Genomic DNA, 15,469 nt, shown 5'->3' with positions numbered 1-15,469 from the left:
TGGTTTCTTTCTAGACGCTTTCCTCTTCAGTATGAAGAGCTCTTGATATCATTGACTGGTGCACCTTCACTCCAAATGTCAACCACTGAACTCTGCAGTTCTGAGGCTTCCCTCACAAGCCCCCATCTTGCTCGGATGCTGAGTGCTGAGGGATAGTGTTGTCTAGGCAGTACCTGGGTGGTATGACTCGGCTTTCACTTCTTCACAACTGATCCAACAGTGCTCACTGGGATAAGCAAACACTTGCTATTATTTTGCAGCTGTTTCCCATCTTGTGCATGTCTAAACTTTCATCTTTACTTACCTTAGAATGCACTTTGATCTTCATTTTCACAGCTTTCCTTCAGACTTAAAGTCTGCCCAACAGTACTTGAATTAACAGGGTTTTTCCCCACAAAAGACAAACTTTTTAATGATTGACAGGTAGAGACCAACTGTAAAACAACCTCGTTAAGGAAACATCGTTCACCTGTGGAGGGTCCATACCACACAGGTTGAATACTTATGCAAACAGCATTGCTCAGATTGTAATTTGTAACACAGAATATTATCTAATAAAACACATTATTACTTTATATTAATGTTAGAACCAGTCTTTTAAAATATGATAGCAAAAAATATCAAAGCGTCATTTGTAACCCAGATTAATTCAATGATTTTTACGATGACTGAATACTTTAGCAAGACACTATGTGCCTCACGAAACAGTGTTATTAAAGTAGTGTATTAAAAAGAGGGATTATTATCTGAATATATCTGACCTTTTATGCTGATGACAGTTGCCTGGGCTTTGCCTTTCAAATGCACAGCAATTTGCATCAACAATAGATAACAGATTATTATGGCATAATGCCTTTGCTCATTCCAAACTGTCCTTACTGAATATTACTTTGTTGTTTCATTCAAACACATTACTGCAGTTTCTTAATGTTGTAGTGAAATAGAGCAATTCAGGCAATATACTTTGAACTATACTAACAGAAAAACAAACAAAGTTATGAACACAAAACCATGACAGACTTACCAAATTCTTTTTCCTAAGCATATGTACACAGTGAATATATTCATAGTGAACATAACCTCAGACAATGCTATTTTAACCAAGCGCCAAACATGCAATTATTTCTTAGTAAGGGGTTAAGATCAGATAATTTATAACAATGCTGTAGGCATTCTGCAGTGTCCCTAGGGACAGATATATCTTTTATGCTCTCAGTCTCTTTTACTCCTCTGCCTCAATAAAAACCACAACCCTCCTCCTGTTGCCTTGTCTGACACCAGCCTCTAAGACTTTCTGAGCAAACGCTGGAGCTATGACACTCTTCAGCTGCCTGCAAAACACACACAGAGCTGCTCTGATTTCTTCTCAAAGGCAAGAAAACAAGCCCATCTGTGTGGCAGCAGTTCTATTCTCCGTTGAGGGCGTGTTTTGTTGATATTATAGCATTTAACTTTCCAGTGAAAGAAAATGAGAGGCCAGACACAGTTATCACTGACACCATGCCGTCATCCAGCATACCAGGGGGGAGACCGCAGAGAAAGGCAAGTCGGACTCCACCATAGGAGAGCTCGGCCCATTCCTTCGAACCACTGCGATGAACTTGTTCTGCCCCCATGGATAATTATGCCTTGTGCCTCCTGACAGCCGTATGGTCCGAGTTTAATAGAGCATGGCTGTGACCCACAGTGAAGAAGCACCATGCAGATATTCTACAGATACTGTGCGAGTCCATGGCTGGTTGCTGCAAAAATAAGATGCTGAGCTTAATAACCGCACAAGTTGACCATACAGTCCAGCCTAACGAGCAAGCTTATCGAGCGCCCCCATCTGCTGCGTGGGGTATGGTCATCATGATGGCATCTTGGCAATGAAATTGCCATCTGTTCTGGCCATCATAAAACAAACCATTTCTTCAAAATGTAACGAGAGAGTCGGCGAACTGTAAAAGTGTGCCGATGGTTAAATCTAGACAAGAACGTGGGGCTGACCAGCCAACTGCAGAGGGGCAGCACGCATGAACATATAGCATATATTCAGGTCTTGTCATTTTTCACCATCAGGATCTTAAAAAGTGATTGGAACAAACAAACTAGATAAGAACAGAGGCAAAGCTTTTCCTTCTTTAATAACAGGCTTTCAAATACCCATATCGCAGCAAGCCAAATTGCACCTTGGGCAAAAGGCACTTTAGGAATTCTTGGAACTAAACTCTGGCCAGTATTCTTAGATCTTGCTGAATGCGCTCAAATATGCTGTCAGTTGAGTCAAAAACTTGGTGCTGTGTTCCTGCTCCTGCTCTGGATAAAACCAACTCAATGAAAGCAGAATGAGCTTCCAGTCAAAGTAGCAAACACCCTCTTAAACTATTAACGTGAAAGTGCTGGGGTGCTGAGAACAGCCAGAGAGGAAGACTTTTCCCCAAACTGCAGAATAAGTAAATCACCGGCATTCACAGACTGACCTCAAGAGCCATGCGCAGCCTCTAACCTCTATTTATCACCAGGTCCCAAAATGGCTAAAACAGAGTGCTGTGCACTGCCCTCCCCCTCCATGTACCTCATCGCCCAGCCCTTAGCCATGTGGATCACAGTCTCGGCTGCCCGGGGCAGGAGATGAGGAGAGCAGGGAAGAGCAGACTAAACGCTGCCCCTTCACTCTGCCCGCCTTCTGCGAAGTAATGCAGAGAAATGTAAAAGTTACTGGGAAGAAAGCAAAAGGATCAGTAAACATTTATGTCTCCTGCGAAAAGTGGCGGGGTGTGTGTAAGGGAGAATGTGTTTATGTTATCGTGCCAATGCATGTGTGAAAGCAGCAGGCAGGTGGCCCACTGTGTCCTTGGTGTTAAATGAATGTGACATTCACGCACCAGTCACAACCACTAACCTTTTGCGGCCTCAAATCACTTCTAATGGGTGTGTAGACAAAATGAGGGCAAACAAAAACAATCAACTTATCTCCTTTTACTGGTTTCATTACATTTAGTGAATAGATGACTGTTCTCTTCCAAAAGTACTGCCATCTTTTCAAATGTATATAGAGTTAAGATATAACAGAACACATGGGTAAAACCTTCTATATCACTGTGAAATGTAAAAAAAAAGGTACATCTACAGAAGCTTTACGCAAAACATTGTGCACTGGTCAGACAACACGAAGCTTGAAATTTTGGCACTGGTCAGTGGGTCAGCTCAGATTTCAATGATGTGCTGGACCTCTGATTAGGTGAAAAACATATTCTACCAGTGAAATGCTGAATGCAGTGCACCTGAAATTTATTGCACCAGGCAAGCATCACATTAGAGTATATGACAACTACTGCACTATACAACATAGGCATGTGTAGAGGATATAGACTCTCAGCTCCTTGCCACAGACTGCAGACTAGCACAGCCAACTTGTTGAACAAACAATCTGTTACTGTCTCAAGTGCATCTCAGAACATCTGTGCATCTGTGCAGACAGCTCGTCAACAAGACCCACTGAAGAAGGGGATCTCTGAGCTACAGGCTTTGATGCACTTTCACTATTAAGCATGGCACTTTTAGAAAGGCCAGACTGACGCTTAAAATTTTAAAAAGGCAAGTTCATCTCTCTTTAAAAGGAGTAAGCAAATAGCACTTATTAAATTTACTGTAAACTGCTGGCACATTTCTAGTTATTATGCTCCTCATTATCCAGAGAGTGCTCATTTAGTGCCATCAAGCAGTGATGAAGCAGGAATCAAGCAGCATGAAGGAACACTTGTGTCATCCACCTGGTACAGATATCCAAATACCTGGACTTTATAGTTCTATTGTTATTATACCAGTATCATGAGACGTCTTCCAGGTACACAGGTCAAGCAGTATGACAGACGGGCCATTTATGACTGGAGCTTTTACAGACACAAATTTTACAGACACAAATTTTAGCATGACATTTTTTTTTGCTGTACAGAAAGTGCAGTAAAGGGTCTCGGAGCTTAAATTTTTTTCCATGTGTAGAATTGTGCTTTTTTTTTAACCCCATATCAGAGCCTATAAATTGGAGTGTTCACAATGTCCATGGCAGTGCATGTGTGGGTCCATAAAGTGCAGATTTTATTCTCAGATGCTGGAAGGCTGAGGGCGTGTGCACAGACCCGGGTATTGCCACATCTGTGGGTCATCTTGTCTTTAATGAGGGGGCCTGGAAGCAGGTGCATGTCTCAGAGAGTGACTTCCGTGACCTGCTGGATGACCTATGTGGCCTGCTGATGGAGGACACACTGAACTCCATGCACTCTGCCTGCCGGCACACTAAAACTAAAACTAAGAAGCATGCTTCTTGTGCTTCCACTTGTTCAAGTCACACAGACACGAACAAATAGGAAGTGTCTGTTTATACTGAGATTCTCCTAGGGAGGCATACTGGTTGTAAACAGCTGTCAGCTGGAACATCTCAGCAATGTGTTTACAAAGGGGGTTGGGGTAGGGGTAGTTGAGCACTGCTGTGTTGGTTTTAGATTTGAAGAACATCCAAAAAAGGTAACTGTTCACATAACTACCATGGAACCACAGGCTCATGTTCTTCTAATGACACAGTTCTACACCAGTCCTCCGCTGTGGCTTCCTAAGGCTGCAGCACAGACTCTCATCCTAAATCTCCTCCACCACCTCCTGTAAATAGTGCTAAGGAGGTCCATTATCCCATTACACAGACCGTATGTTCTGTATCTAATGTGATGCTACTCCTACCCTTCTACAAAAAAAGAAAAATAACAAACAAACAAACACCCACTTCCTGTTTATCTTTGGTCATGACAAGAGCTATCTGTTCTGATGCACACTTTCAGCTACAACATCTTCTCTCCTGAGAGAATTTAGCATGTTTTTCTCCAAGCATGAGTTTAATTACCTTTAGGTTAGATCACATCATTGAAAGGCTGCACTCAGTTAAAATGACAAATTTCAATATTAGTCTTTTACTTCCTGAGTCAGTTACCAACCAAGATGTATTCTCCTCAACCATTTTTCATTTTACCATTTTTCATTTTACCATCTTTACCATTTAACAGGAAAAAAGCTTACATTCACAAGCATACAATCTAAAATATTATTTCAACTCCAGACACCAAACACCATCTTTGCTCAAGCAACTTCACTGGCATATTAAATATGCCTGAATTCCAAATCAATTTAAATTGGAGGAAATTACAAATCAAAGAATTTCAGTAGCTCAATTTAGTAGCACAGTTACAAATAATGCACAGAACAATGAACGCATACTAACTGGAGTACCAGACCTCATTGGTCAGTGCCTTTCACACAAGTTTCAAATATACATGACAATGCACTATACCTGTGGGCAATACACTCACTGTATTATCTACACTAGCAGTGCTTACTCTTAATGCAAGAGGGAGAGCTCTCCTCTAACCTTTGGTCTCAGGCACAGCTCTGGGACGCACGTCTCTCACTCTTCCCATGACACAGGAGTACATCCGGCAACAGCTCTCCTCAAGCACTCTGACTGATTTATGGTGGCTCTCAGCAGAGTACAATGTGTTCCTCGAATTTTCGTGATGAAATCTCACATTCTTCGCAAGGATGTTAAGTGCTGACCTTTGACAGCCAAGTGGTACTCTGATGCGAACCAGAAAGAGCAGTCATCTGGTCAGATGATTACATAAAGAAATGGACACATCAGCAGACCTTCAGAGGTCTTCAACTTCAGAACTCAAATATCCCATTTAGGTTCCTGTATTTTGTTAATTACTAGTTAACTGAGCAGTTTAAATGGGGACCAGTCTGTCATCAGACTTATCTAGAGTACTTATCTAGAGTGGCTGTGTTTCCACATAGATCTGCAAAATTAAGTAGCTATACTGTCAATGGAATGTGTTATTACTCTTTGATGTAGCTGAACACACAGAGCATAAACTCTTAAAGCTACCAACCCACATGCACACGCACACTACAGTGATGCCTGATAGTTTGTGAATCCTTTAGAAGTTTCTAGATTTCTTCATAAATTTGACCTAAAACAACTTCATCAGATTGTCACACAAGTCCTAAAAGTAGATAAAGAGAACCAAATCCAACAAATGTGACAAAAATATTAGACTCTTTCACTTTATGAGGAATATTATCCAATATTACATATCTGTAAGTGGCAGAAGTATGCGAAACTTTAGGAGTCGGGTGTTGTCAGTCAATGGGATGACTATAAGGTGTGAGTGAGCACCCTGATTTAATTAAAGAACAGGGATCTAGTAAATTCTGATCTTCACAACACGTTTCTGGAAGTGTATCGTGGAACATCCAAAGGAGATTTCTGAGGACATCAAAAGAAGACTTACTGATACTTGTCAGGCTGAAAAAGATTAAACTATTTAGATATGATTTGGACTCCACCAATCCACAGACAGATTATGTAACCATTTTTACAGTCTGTCTCTGGATTGGTGGAGGTTTCTATTCAAGACCATCATTACCCTCCCCAGGAGTGGACGACCGACAAAGATCATGCAAATAGCAAGGTGTGTAATGGTCTGTGAGGTCACAGAGCAACGCAAGGTAACTTCTATGCGTCTAAAGGCCTTTCTCACATTGGCTAATGTTAACAGACAGATGAGACCAAAATAAATCTTTTGGTTTTAATGAGAAGCGCAATGTTTGGAGAAAGGAAAAACACTGCATTCCAGCATAAAAACCTCAACCCTTCCGTGAAACACGGTGGTGGTGGTGGTGGTAGTAGTATCATGGTTTGGGCCTGTTTTGCTGCAACTGGGCCAGGACGGCTTGCCATGATTGATGGAACAATGAATTCCAAATTATACCAGCAAATCCTCAAGGAAAATGTCAGACCATCTGTCCGTGATCTGAATCTAAAGAAAACGTGGGTTATGCAGCAAGACAATGACCCAAGCCATTCTATACAAGAATGGCTACACAAGAATGGTTAAATAAGAATGTTTAAAAGTTAAGGTTTTGGAATTGCAAGGTGAAAGTCATGCTCTTATATGGTGTCAAAAGACCTAAAGCAAGAAGTTCATGGGAGGAAAACCACTGAGTTGAAGCTGTTTTGTATGGAGAAATGGGCTAAAATTCCTCCAAGCGGATGTGCAGGACTAATCACAATGACTGGAAACATTTATCTGAAGTTATTGCTTCACAAGGGGGTCACACCAGATACTGAAAACAATGGTTCACATACTTTTGCCACTCTCAGATATTTAATATTGGATAATTTTCTTCAATTGATAAATGACAAAAGTACGACAAAAGTATAATATTTTTGTCTCATTTGGTTCTCTTTATCTACTTTTAGGACTTTATGAAGTTTTAGGTCAAATTTATTAAGCTCTATAGAAACTTCTAAAAGGGTTCACAAACTTTCAGGCACCATTGTACACACTCTTGTTTTACACTAAAACTCAAAAACCTTTTGTAGCTTTAACTGACTCATCAACCCTCTGGCTTTGTAAAAACAGAATCTTTCCCACTGGATTTTAGAGATCACAATATTTCCATGCTGTGTCCAAAAACCCATGCAAAAGCAAGCAAGAAGACAAGGTGGTGGATGCTCGAGGCAATGCGAGGAGAAGCGCGCATCTTGCACTGATGGAGATGAGAGTGTTCTTTGTGCCAATCTTTGAGAAGTGTTGATTGGAAGCAGCTGCAGCTGCCGAGCTGGCGGGCCCTCGGCACGCGCCTCCTCTGCAGCCTTGCTTTGGGGCGGCCTCGTCTGACCTCCCGCTCATTCTCCACCGCCCTGCAGAAAGAGCTCTCCCACTGACCCTCTGCCCAGAAGCACCTAGCCAAGGGCTCCGATTTTAATGTGCCGGACATTAAGCACTGAATGGCACTTGTACAACTTCACAATTGCGACATTCATGCAACACTGAGAACAGCAGAATGATCTGAACTAAATTACAGCATGAGAGACATTCGAAACCCTGCAAGCTCAGACACTAAAGTTACCCAGACTGGTATAATCTTTCAACTTTTTTTGCAAAGCTTGCAAAAGTTTGTTACAACATCTGTGATCGCAGGGTAATGCAATGGTATTTTTCATAATTCATCTTCATCACAGTAAAGCAAACAGTACTGGTAAGAAATTTGTGGAGATTGTTCTTAATTATGCAGTTGAAAGAGCAGGGTGTAATTGCGTAGTAGTTGAAACTGTTGCGTCAATATTAGATTAACTTGTTAAAATTTGATTAACTTGATAAAAAAAATGTGGGTGTGGCTGAAAGATAGCAGCATGATCAGTCAGCTCCCATCCCAAAAGCAAGACCAGGCACTTCTCCAGCAGGAACACACTGCCTCTGGACTTCTGCCTATGCTCTACTGCCTGGGTTATGAGGCACTTGACTGTGAATCAGCAGGCTTTGAATTCATTTATTTATTTTAAAGGCAAAATTGCTTGCATTTTTCATACTCAGCAACACTGCTCATCTGAAGAAGAATTGAAGAAACTGGGAGAAATCCTGTTAGACCATGCTTTTGAAGGCATTGGTTGTTTAACTGAACACTTGACATCTGTAGAAAAACATTTGTTCTACACACTCCATACAAAATCCTCATATATGTCTCACAGGTAAACTCAGGATGTGTCTGTGTACATGGGGACATGACATTGCTTGGCAGGACGTTAACGTGGTCTTTAAATCACAGCTTGTAAGAGTGCACCTGAAGTTCTCCCAGTAGCTATTAACTCTCCCCTTGCTGTGTAGCTCCTTTAAATGGACGTACATTTATTATTCTTTGAACCAGTAAGCAAAGTTCCACATGGCACAGTGCATCGCTTTGTGCAGGATGTCTTGAAGACAGACTAAATTTCAGGACTCGTGTGCTCTGATTCTCCTTCTTTGGCTGGTTCATCTGTAGCAAATCACAACCAATTCTAACATGAACATTACACACACACACACACACACATACACACAAACACGGGTAGGTCAGTCACATCCACAGCAACAGTAGTGCAAGATCTTATCTAATCAACACACACTGTTTCCATTCTAACTTGCATATGAAAGTAACCCGGTTGAGATGTGTTCGCTTGAATGGGTATCCTTCCTTGCTCTAGATGCAAAAATCGATTAGCAGTTGAATTGGGTTTCCTCTTGGAAACAATGGCACCACCCTGCTATATGTCACTTACAAAGATGATGAACAGAAACCACTAAAACAAAACAGAAATATACACCAAAGGCAGTAAAAGACTTCCGATGCAACACCACTAAACAATGTAAATCTGATTAGAAAGAATGTAGTAGTAAATGCTGTATTCCTTTAAATAAATTTGCCAGTCCATTACTGTTGAAGGAGGTTTCTAATAAGACCATGGAGAAACAGACTATAGAGAAAGATTGATTTAAAGACAGGTTTACATTTGTGATAAAGCACAAATGTTTTGATTTCACCATGCCTTATTAAGACTCCAGAGAATAATAAAAGGAAATTATAGCTTTAAAAACAGCTATCAGACACTGACGAGCCCACAAGAAAACAAAATTACACTCATTATACTAATCCTGCAGGGAGGTCTGCATGAGAGAATGAGATATGCATGCACACCATAAATTCTAACCCATACCAATTCTGCAACTCAAAAGTGCAATAGCCCTTTGCAAGCTAAAGACTTCAGTGGCAGTTGCATGAAAAAACTAAGCAAAAGGTGTGGCGTTTGGAAGCAGTTACCGGGTTTGAAACAGCCTGATCAAATTCATGCCATCATGGTGCCCTGATCATCAAATAGGCTGAAAATCTAGATCAAGGCTAGGAGTATGGATTAAAGGGTTGCTGGTAGATAGCGCTGCCATGGCCCACGGCTTGGCTTTAAGCCCAGGCTGCCTCCTTGAGCTTTGGTTGCCCTTCACTCCTACTGGGACTAGGTCAGCATTAATGATTATTGTGCATATAAGATATTTGCATCAACAGCGCAGTCAAACTTTTTACCAAAATCATTTTATAACTTTATCTGCACAGCTGCTCTCTCCCCCTCCTTCCCCCTCTCTGAGGTTAGGTGGTTTTTTGAGACAGTAATTTGAACAGTTTCTTCTCAAAGGCCCTTTTTATGCTGATGGTAAACTGGAGAGAGAAAATGCCTGGCCGAATTCACACCGTGTGCTGCCTGACATCCAATGGCTTGGAGATAAAGAATGCATAAGACTTCCTGCTCCAAAGCACACCGCTCCCAAAAACATCTCTCCGTTTATGTTCTTCAGCACATCACCCAGGCAACCTGGCTGCGAATCAGGGCCCTACACCAGAACATCACTGTTCCAGTGGAGAGAGATGTGCTCAAGTCTTAAAGAGACAGCCACATTATTGTAAATGAAAGCATTTAGGCCACAGAAGAATGTAATTATTTAAAGCAACTGTCTAATAATACTAATAATAACAACATTCTGAAGACCGATCTGGCCAAAGGTTATCAACGAGCACATCACTGGATAATAAACATCTGCCTCTGGGAGGAATGTGAACCTGTTTTCCATTTAGGCAGCCAAACAAATAACGGCCCACTTGGTTCATTCCATTCCAGATCTATCGCACACATTCATAACCTGTTTCACTCTGCTATGGACAGCACCTAGGAGATCCCTTTGGTTGCTTGGATGCAGACGGTCAGTTTGCGGCCAATTCCCGGCACTTGTCTCTTGTTTATCCCTCTACATCCTGGATGCAGAAAACAGATGATGCGATGTTTATGCGTGATGGAGGAGAGGCGAGCGGCAGACAGTAATGTGCTGGTTGACTGAGCCCAGGCCTGTGCCTGCTGCGTGGAGGATTTGTGAACCAACAGCCCTCCCTCCGAGAGCCCCGGGTCACATGTTTGGGTCGCTGTGGGGTTTTCCATGTGTATTTGCATATTCTTGCTCACAGATGTTCCTGCATATTCCTGCTCGCAAGAAAAAACACCATCAAACGGAGATGGCAAATAATCAATTGACATGTCTTGCATGCTGTGTGAAAGGCAACCCCTGGGAGACATGCCACACCAAGTTTTGAGATTCTTTCAGGCTTTAGACACTTCAAGCACCATGAGATGGCAGCTGCCACTTCTCTTTGAGGTGGGAATGACTGAAGCCTCCAGTTCACATGACTGGTATGTTTCACTCAACAGCCCATTTGGAGCACACCAGCAATGCAGAGGGGGTGAGAACTTTTCAAAGTCACCAACGATGAGAGCTGAAATAAAATGGTTAATTCCATAGCACAAACACTCAAGAGTGAGAACCTTTTACTTTAGCGCCAAGTGGTGGCTACAAATAATGCGGTTTGTCACTCAACTAGCACACTTTCCAAACGATGGCTATGATGACTGGGCTCTTGGCGAGTATTTGGATGCCTGAATGAAAATGGAAAAGCTACACTTTTGGTTTTTAGGGTACGCTCATCATCATTATACAAAAATGTTATTGAGATTACATCTACCTACCTCATCCGCCCAACAACTGCAAAACAGATTACTCTGACAAGGTGTCAAATTCACATCTGTCCCACCCATAAAGCATCTCTGGTGGGAGGCTTCTATCCATATAGCTTTATGCAAGGTTCAGCTCATTTCTAAGGACATGATCAATGTAAAGCTTATTAAAATGTGACCAAATACAGTCTTTACTGTCATAAAAATTGCTCTAACTTTATAGTTATTAGTGATGCAGGCATGTTGGGATTTGCAGTGATAAAATATATAAGACAGAAGGAAATACTGCACAGAGGATAGAAAAAAAACCAAACCAAAACAAACAGCAGCAAAAAACAAACAAACAAAACAATAACAACAACAAAAATCACTGAAATGTTAGTCAATAAAGACTAATGGTTATTGCGGTCAAGAATGTTTTTGTTTTTTAATTCCAATTCAGAAAACATGAAACAAAGCAGGGGTCATAGTTTACGGCATGAATCCTATATATTCTATCAATATCACACACAGAGCTTTCTGGATGGAGTTTCCGCACCACATGCTTTCATTCCTTTTTCTTTAGAGCTCAACACCAGTGGTGCCAAAACAGAATGCCCCCAGTGTACCTTAAACATACTGTATACGAAAGTAAAGATTCACCTGCGTTTAACCCCAACTCACTTCAATTCCACCAAGGAGTCAAGCTGTACAACAGATTCTCAAAACATAAATTGCACAAAAGAGCACAATATAAAGGTAAGAGTAATGCTAAAAACCCAACCCCCATTCACCATGCCAAAGGGCAAATCTTTCAGATGGATCACAAACATCAGTTCCAAATGAAATTACAAACTAACATTCTTACATTCAATATCCTGCTCTCTAGTTAAGCCTGATCTTTAGGAGAGGGCCAAAGAAAATCCAGAGTGCTTAGATGTTCCCAAATGTTTTTCACCAAGATCGAGATCTCCATCTCCCCCTTGGCCCCTGTGCTTGGCCGCTGATCTGAGCCGATTATGAGGGAGCTCTGCACCTTCTTCAAGAGTGCTGTTACTGTGTGGTGCTGAAAAGCTAGAGTGCTTCCAGTGGACTCCTTTTTTTTCTGTGTTTTCTTTCCCTCATTTCTTTCCTTGAAGCTCGGTGGCGTGAGAGAGCAACAAGGAGTCGCAAACTTGGAGGCAAATAGGTTCCGCAGCAGGGGCCGGCCCTGAGTCTGCAAAGCTGAATTCACTGCACCCCACCACCTGGTGGGGCTGCTGAGGCGAGCAGGACTGAGCCCCTGGGAAAGGAGATTGAGAGAGCGGGGGTACGCTCTCTCACGGACGTTGCAGGAATTTTCCCACAATCAAATAAATAAACAGAGAGCTGCACGGAGCAATGGCAGGACCTCGACATGGGGGAGGGGGAATGCCTCTGAGGTCATAAAACACACATTCCTGGGCCTACAGGAAACCAATGCAACCGAACAGCTGAGACCTAGACCGCCATTCATATAACGTAGCATCGTCTTCAGACTACTGGTTTTTTTCATGCCCCCAATTGACCTTTACTGTTTATGTTTTAAAGTGTAAAAACAAAAATTACAAAAAGTTTTGATCATGTTGATTATGTATGAAAACTTTTGATTATATTTCTTTCCCAGATGTCAGAAGTTGGTGAATGTTATCAAGGACCCAGATACCTATGGGCTTTCTGGTCGCTTATGCAAAGAGGTCACTGAGAGGCAACAACCCATTTCATCCTCCATTTCCCATCTTCCAGGCCTTAATGGAGCAGTAGTCCAGTGAATACATCTGGACTCGCAGAAACAAGCTGAAGTAGACACATCTCTTTTCTGCTAAAACTGAAATAAGAAAAATTGATGAAGGCCTGCAAACTACAAGCAGTTATGAGAATAAAGGTGCCATACAGTACTTTGACCTGTTGAAAAAGCCCATCTATGAACCCCAGTTACACACATTAACACAGAATATATTTTAAAACTCCTTTGTAAAAAACAAAACAAAAACAAAAACCCTCTACAGCTTTATGCAGGCCTATTCTTCTCCAGTTTGCACTTCAAGTACCAAATGCTCCACATCACATCTCTTGAGTGTCACACTGATGTTGCTAGGTCCAGCTGATCTCCGAAGGTTCCAAACAACAGTGTAAAGATGATTTAAGACAGGCTGCTGAACAGCTGCCTTCACAAGACTTAGTGTAGTGTGTAGCTGCTCTCCATCATGTATCTTTCCATCTTCACCTCCAGCCAAACTCCTAAGTGTTCTGCCATATGATGCATGTCCCACTGTTTCAAATCTACTGGTCCATCTTGAACACTTTTTGCTGCTAAAATGTTCTTGTGCTGCCTTTCATAGAAGTATCCCTCAAGCTAAATTTGCAGTTATTAGAATCAAGAAGTTTGAGCATGAGGAGTAAAAAAAAAAAAAAGTTTTATCTATACGACCAGAAACAGCTATCTGTAACCAGTCATAGTTTGCAGTAAAGCTTGCAGTCTGACCGAAATCTACCAATAATGTGTCATCACTGGATTTAATACTACCTTCTGAGTTTTTGCTAGTAAATGTTTCATATTGAGTCAATGTAGCCACTGAATATTTAAAATATCACTTAGTTTGCAGTCATTTGTAAAATGTATGGTTTAATCACTTTAAAAAGAACTAGGCTTGAACACTTATTTTGATTATTCTGTAAAAGCCCTGGTATTGATTTAAGGACAGGGAACCTATAGCCGACTGACTAGACAGCCAGTTCAAGCCGAATGTGATTTGGACTTTGGCCTAGCATCTTCCAGGTAGAGCACAGCTGTAGAACTCACCAGTGTGGAGGCTGAGGAGGACGGTATTAGGGGGGGGGGGACTCATGTCTAGAGGGGAGGAAAATGTAAAAAAATATATTTCCATATGTGTCCCAGTTCCCTAGTGAAAGAACAGCTTTGTGCTTGGCTTTAGCAAAACACAAAATACACGACGAGCTTTTCCAACCTACCTCACTTACGGTAGCTTGGTGTAACATTAGTCAAGGGGTAGGGGCGAGCAGGGGAGGTCTGGGGGGGGGGGGGGTCAATAGGTGCTTCCCCAGCTTTATGCCCAGACATGTGGCCTATTTTGACTGGAGCTAATTGTCTGTAACTCTGAGGGAGATGGAGGGACTGAAACAAACACCTTATTGAGCTTGCAGGGTGGGGGAGAATGGCTGAAGGCAGGCACATCAGCCAAGGGAAAGTGAATGAGAAGTCACAGAGGCCATTAATCCAGTACTAAATCATCCCCAAAGCACTTAATGATTCACAAGCCCACCACTTTTTAGAAGTGCACCTGCTCCCAAAGCTTAGCGATACAAATTACAGACTGCTTTTTGAGTGCAGCCCAAGTCTCCGGTGGAAGTTGCAGCGGTCTACCATCGTATGTCAGTAACTTCATTAGCTGACCTGACGTCACCACAGATCAGGGGCTTACTTCCACTCTAGGATACTGCTAGCTACTGTGGAGTGATCTTGATTTTAAAAGCTTTACAGGTAGTCAAGACAGTGTTCCTTTGTTTTTCATACACAGAGGAGAGCAGCAAGAAAATGTTCTCCATACTGCTAACATGCCGCTTGACTGGTTCTGGAAGGAAACAATGAAACACTGTGTTTTTAAGTGCTGTGGAAAAAAAAGAAAAAGCTTGGGAGAGAAACTAGCACTGCAGCCAGTTATTATAATATTTGGTGTCTGGGTCTAAGAGTGTAAGCATGAATTAACCATAGCTTAACATAGCTGCTTCTATTCATCTGAGTGACAGCATCCTGATGAACTGCAGCAGGAAATGAGGTCATGGAGGATGACCAAGGAGGTGGGGTCAAAGCTGAGAGGAGGGAGGAGAGCGAGGAGTTTTCTCTTTCCTTTGTGAAACACCAAAGGACTCCATTCAGAACAGAGCATGAGGGCTCAGGTCAAAATACACTGGAGAATGAGCTCATCCAAGGGCCAAAAGAGGTGATTTCTTTTCCAAATATCACATTCACAGAGTGAAAAAAAAAAAAATTTAGGACATGCACCACAATATGTTGTGAGTTTCTGGGTGGGTTTGCGTGCGTGTGCATGC

At 41.9% G+C, this 15,469-nt stretch overlaps 1 protein-coding gene across 13 annotated transcripts in view; it reads right to left on the bottom strand.

Moving 5' to 3' along the window:
• Positions 1-15,469, bottom strand: part of daam2 (dishevelled associated activator of morphogenesis 2) — a 91,892-nt gene that overhangs the window by 71,483 nt on the left and 4,940 nt on the right. Inside the window, exon 1 of one of the 13 annotated variants that reach the window (XM_081722295.1) lies at positions 2,558-2,579. The exons of the other annotated variants lie outside the window; for them this stretch is intronic. The gene's annotated coding sequence lies outside the window, so the exon portion shown is untranslated. Of the gene's footprint in view, positions 1-2,557; positions 2,580-15,469 lie in introns of those variants that run through there. 13 annotated transcript variants of the gene reach the window in all.

Source organism: Electrophorus electricus, chromosome 10 (genome assembly GCF_041902795.1).
Source record: "Electrophorus electricus isolate QZ-2024a chromosome 10, ASM4190279v1, whole genome shotgun sequence".
Lineage (NCBI taxonomy): Eukaryota > Metazoa > Chordata > Actinopteri > Gymnotiformes > Gymnotidae > Electrophorus > Electrophorus electricus.
Note: the sequence above shows the minus strand (reverse complement) of the source record. Positions and strands in the feature narration are given on the sequence as shown.